This window comes from Leptidea sinapis, chromosome 17 (genome assembly GCF_905404315.1).
Source record: "Leptidea sinapis chromosome 17, ilLepSina1.1, whole genome shotgun sequence".
In the NCBI taxonomy this organism is placed as follows: domain Eukaryota; kingdom Metazoa; phylum Arthropoda; class Insecta; order Lepidoptera; family Pieridae; genus Leptidea; species Leptidea sinapis.
The window spans coordinates 12,644,995-12,651,142 of NC_066281.1; the positions used below are offsets into that span (position 1 = coordinate 12,644,995).

Here is a 6,148-nt window from a genome sequence, read left to right on the forward strand (position 1 = left end):
CCACCTTCCACAGACCCTCGCACGGCTGATTTGAAATGAATGGTAATAATGCCCGGGGAATCTCTCTCGCATCGTTTTGTATGATTATTCCAGATTAATTATTTGTCGGAATTTCGCTGTCTAATTTTTCGGAACAGGATTTTTCCAGTTTGACTGACGTTTTAATTCCGATTCTTATTAGGGTGGTTGGATGTTCAATGACTTGTTCTATGTGAACTTTTCTCGCAACAAAACAAAATATAGATAATAAACAGTTGCAAGTAAGTAGGTACTTCTTATTATATAATTTTTGTAAGGAATAAGGTCACTTGTTTTACGATATATATCGTACAAATGTATATCGTACAAATAATCTGAGTGTATTGCGTTTCTCTACGGTGTGGTTTTCAAGGCACGTTCTTTCACGAAGCTTGGTTGAATTAATATCTTATCACCACGTAATCCGTAGCGGCTCTGTACTTATTAAGTTGATGTTCATTGATTGCTTTGTTTAAAGCTAGTTTAATCAGTGGGAGGCTCCTTTGCACAGGATGTCGGCTATATTAAGTACCACAACGACGCCTAATTCGGCCGTGTAGCAGTAATGTTAACTTTACATCTTATGTCTCAAGGTGACGAGCGTAATTGTAGTGCCACTCAGAATTTTTGGGCTTTTTCAAGAATCCTGAGCGGCACTGCATTGTAAGGTGCAGGGCATATCAATTACCATCAGCTGAACGTCCTGCTCGTCTCTTCCCTTATTTTACCCGTCTTCCTGCATCTTCATCCCCGGGGTGTATTTCTGTGCCACAGAGCGTTCCACAACAACGATAAAATTAAATGAGTAGAATATTGGTGTTACGCCTAAAAATTTAATAGAAAGATGAAGACCAAGTAGAAGACGAAAAGGCACAGTGTGGAGATAGAAATTCACCTGACGATAAGCCGGCCTATTATAATGTATTCTTAATTGAATCTAATATTCAGCGCAACATCAATGCACTTATCATTTTCACTTAAATATGGCGCCCATCAAACCATGCCATGTACCATACCATCTAATGCTTGTACAATATATACTCCTTAACTTCTGAAATGCCAATCTGCTGAGCTGTTTTGGCGCCAGACCCGGCGTGGCTATTTGAGATGCTATAGAAACTTATGTTTACAATAGTCGAGGTATCATTATGCAGATTATGTTACGAATCGCTAGATAAACAAGCTTGGTTACTTTAAGCAAAAACCGTGTTTTATGATAGATTCGTGCTTTAAGATCGCAGCTCTTTCAAAGTAGTACGAGAAACTGTGACTATTTTGCTAAACGCGTCAAAATATTGTAATTGAATTCTTAAATGACAAATATAATATGATTTCTAACAAAAAAAAAATTGCTAAAAATAAATTCACAAAATAATGTTGAATGGCAGAAAAAGCCGCCGTACACCTAAAAGCCTCACTGGTGTGTGTATTTTGTATGAAATGTTGTACATTTTTATTTGTTGCTGAAAAAGTTCCAAAGAGCCACTTTTTAATAAAACATTTAAATTGATTTACATATAATGCCTAAACAGTGGCTGGGACTATTATATAAGCTATATATATTATAAATTTTTCTTTGATGTGTTCGGAACCTTCGCAGGACGAGTACGACACTCACTTGTCAAGTTTTTTTAAATACACTACTTACAGCGCATCCCAAGTCAAGAAAGTGTTCTTGACTTGGGTCAAATCCAGTCCAGTGGGACAGCATTAATAATTTAGAATTTATACCAATATTAAGATAACCATACAAAGTTACCTTGATCATAATATTGAAGAGCATTATAAAACTTAGATACAGTACAAAGTCAATATCTTTATGTAGCGCACTTCATCGCGTCGATCACATGTCTGATTGCATTGATTCACGTCACTAAGGTCCCGAGGGCCGGTTGTTGATGCGAATATCAAATCACTTCCACCCCTAGACTCTATTGTGCTTATATAATATCCATTAGGCGACACCTATGTCCATCAAGTGCCATTCACTGCCTGTCAAAACTATGAAATATTTTATTATTCAACAGCTGAATACGATAACAAACATTGCTTATTAACAGACTACTTTCCTCATTTACGGAACCAACTGCTTTGATTCGGTATAACGCGATAAAATCATTTCTAACTGAACAGTTAAGAGGTGATTTTTGTTTGGCAAGTAATTGGCATTCTTAGTCTCGACTGGACTCTCCCAAGGGGCCTTAGCAGGCGCATTCTGACGACTGAACTAAGTAGAAAGATAGAAGAGAATTAAGCGGGCCAATTATCCCGTATTGGATTTATTGGTAATCTCGGCACGAAGGGCGGGAGGGTGCAAACTGAGCCAACTTTTGATGATGCCTACGGAGGTATTATGAACAAAGTTGTTGCAATTTTTATGTAGGAAGGTTTATTGTTTGTCTTTCTCTTGTTTCCCCCGACTGTGAGGTTGCTGATAAGGTATTGGCCGGATCATTTCATTATTTGCTTATATTAATCCTCTCACATCCGAAACTTTAAGCCAAATGAACAAATACATTAACATTGCTTGATTATTATTTTATCATATTGAATAAAATAGGTTTATTTACAAATCAAAGATTGAAACGTATGATGTGACTTTAATTATTTGTAATTTCTTTTTATTGTGTTATTAACTTAAAGGTATAACCAGTTCAATATAACTCAGATTTACGCTAGAACCAATTCTCCGTTTTTGGCTATTCCATGAATTTAAATACATTTACTTGTGCATCCAACATACACCTACTTTGAAAATTTCAGCTCTGCTGGTAACGGTTGGAACAAAGTTGGATAATAGGAGTCACTTTAGTTGACCCCATACTTAAATAATGCAAAATCATTCCATAAAAATTCCTACAAAGTAACTAAATATTTCAGACAACGAGGGTCAATGCTTAATAAAATATATTGACAATCGAAATTTTATTGTTTGCAGCCCCATCCCAGCTGACCTACTATCCTCTTTGTATCCCAGCCTACATACAGAAGGGTCATCGTAAGATTTATGCGTACTAACAGAAGTGATAAATAGCCATAAATATGAAATGCGGCGTATTGTTCAATTGGAGATGCTTATTTTATCCCATAAAAAATTACCCATGATATATTTTCCAACGATAACAACTCTGTTGTAGCTATTTCTCGAGGTATAGGTATAGTTTAGGATCACAAAATAGAAAGGCGAATTTTAGTTTTAGTAACATGTCGAACGGGACAAACGAAATTGATATATTGACATAAAAGCATATTTATGTTCTTTTTGTATCGGAAAAAAATCTAAGCGATACGTCATAGCCGTCAGTCGCGCTGACTGCCTCTTGGGTATTCTATAAAAAGTTTACGTCGTTTTATGAAGTGAAAGTTGTAAGGGAAATTCTTTTGTGAAATATTGATATAGACAATTCAAGTATATACATAAATACATTAATTTTAGTTTAATATTAATTAATCTTATTATATCATTATTTTTATAACAAAATATTGCGTATGTACCTAATCTCATACAAATTTTTTTATAATTTGAAAACTAATCTATCTATTGCATATTTCGTTTACACAATATATTCTGAAAGATATAAACATGAAAATTATATGAGAAGGAAAAGATATTTCCCTAATGTTGCCATTAAGTATAATATATCGATAATTATTTCTATAAGTAACCCTAAATATTCCGTGCACATGTAACTACCACCATATCCGTCCCTATCCAATGGAATAAACAGCGATATATATTTAAAAGATTTATTGAAATACCTTTCTACGATTTCATTCAGAAAGTAAAAATTTTAAGGAGTTATTACAAAATGCATACAGAAATAGTCTACCTATAGTGTTTCTTATAGCAATTAGCACTTATGTTGGAATACTCAAATATATATTGAAACTTAAATATTTATTGTTTTAAGGTTGTTGCTTTTTCACTGCTTCCGGTAGTTGCCTTGCTATCTTCGCCTGTTGCATCGTCTTTAATAGTAGTACTGACGTGTGTTGAACTATCGCTGCTATCTTCAGTTGCTGTAGAATTACCCTCGTCCGTTTTAGTAATTCCAGTATCAGTTATAGCAGTTTCATTACTTATGTTTTCATTTCCTGTTGTATAAGTTTCATTTTCTGGATCTGTAGTACTATTGAAGTTTACTGTTGTTAACTCCTCAATTTCATTTGAATATTCGCTATCATCGTCATGCAATTTTTTATTTTCCTCTTCTTTAATTTTTTGTAACCATGCAGGTAACTTTGTAGTGGGAGCCCCAAGCTTCCATTTCTCTTGGACCTCAGGTGGATGTGGCATATATTTTTCTTTGTCGGGTTTGCTGTAGCAAGTACAGGCACAGCTTTTGTCTGCATATGCTATATCGAATTTATGATCGAGACATTTCTGTACACAAAGGTAAGCTCGTTTAAAATTCTGGCACTCGTGTGTTCTGTGGAATCCATAACGAAGTATGGACAATTTTCTTGTATCTAATAAATAAAAATAACAAATTTAATCGGTTTAATTGTTAATCTGAATTCAGTGTTAGTTATTTTAGATACTAACCATTTACTGATTTTTCCTCTGGCAGTAATTCATCTGGAGAAATAACTACAAAGACAGAATATAAATAAAAATGTAAGTAGTAAATTTGACAGAATTGCAAAGAATAAAAGACTTTACCATCATATACTCACTCATGGTAGAAGGATTATCGACACTCACAATAAAGGGTATAAACATGAGAGAAAATAAAACAAACACCTCCATTGCTATATAACGCTTCAAAAGTGTTATCGTCTGCTTTTGCAATCTCATAAATAACATTTTTAACGATCGTTTTAATTAATATCAATTTACAACCGTCATAAATGCTAGACTTGCTCTGTCCGTACGTGTAAATAATAAATCTTGTAATGAATAATAAAACTCTTTTGTTTATCTAGGTACAACCTTTTTACATAAAGACGCAAGAAATTTTTCATACTCACTGTGTATTGTATTTACTGAAATTACCCACACTAATCAATAACTCTTTATTTGTTTTTTCTAGCTATTAATACGAACACAAGTTCAATCGAGAATAAAAACGACATATCTTCAGATTAAAAATTTTCTACATCCCAGTTGAAATCGCTAAAACATATTTTAATATTAATTTAACTGACAAAAATATCACTTTTGTGTCAAAGTCAAATAAACTTTATTCAACTAGCCATTCATTAAGCGCCTTTGAATCATCAGTATCTTTTAAATGACTCAATCTACCATATTATGTTCGGAAAAAGTTTACCTCGTCAGAAGAACATACAAGAAACTCAACGGCCACTCTTTTCAATAAAATATAGAATTTTACAATGGCTGTAAAATATGTTTTTATAGATTTTAGATTTCAAAATATCACATGTATTTCGTATATCAATGTTGTATTATAATTTAAGTACATTTAAACTATTTTTTTTATATTTGTTTAATTCTTCGTGCATAAGTTAATAAATTGTATTTAGTTGGTAAGCCTTTATGAATAAAATAAAATAAAAAAAAATGTTTGTAAGGTGCATCAAATATATGAATTGTGTTTAAGTAATATAAATTAGTTCATAAAAAATAATAAAGACTAAACTGTATAAAAAAAAATATCGCATATTGGATGCATCAACCTTAGAGCTTGAATTCATTGTTTGTGTAAGGATGCTTCATCAACATGGTGGTCGTGATTACTATCATAATTACTATTTGTACCCAAGTAAGTAATTGCAAGCAAGTTTGTTATAATTTTTTGTAAGTTTATTTTGAAATTTTGATGTGGGTTTGATCTGAGCTGGATACTGGTAGTAATTTGATTTACTACGTATTATTCACTACGCATTCATTTTTTTTTGGGAAAAGACTTAACAGTCATATACTAATAGGTAAACCAAGAAGAAAAGAAAAAAGGTCAAAATTTCTCGAACCTTTACACCATACACTACGCCCAGAACTGCTGAAATTTTTCCTTTTTTTTTATGGAATAGGAGGTCAAACGAGCGTACGGGTCACCTGGTGTTTTAAGTGATCACCGCCGCCCATATTCTCTTGCAACACCAGAGGAATCACAGGAGTTTTCTAGTATGTGGAAAAAAGCTCCTTGAAAAGCGCACAGTGGATGAC

General features: G+C 33.2%; 1 long non-coding RNA gene across 1 annotated transcript; it reads right to left on the minus strand.

The window, feature by feature from the left end:
* Positions 1-4,390: 4,390 nt before the first annotated feature.
* LOC126969029 (uncharacterized) lies at positions 4,391-4,877 on the minus strand. The gene is made up of 3 exons (XR_007730327.1): positions 4,696-4,877; positions 4,565-4,609; positions 4,391-4,488 (listed from the first exon to the last, which is right to left on the minus strand). It is a non-coding gene; the product is annotated as an uncharacterized LOC126969029 (long non-coding RNA).
* Between the last annotated feature and the right edge of the window lie 1,271 nt (positions 4,878-6,148).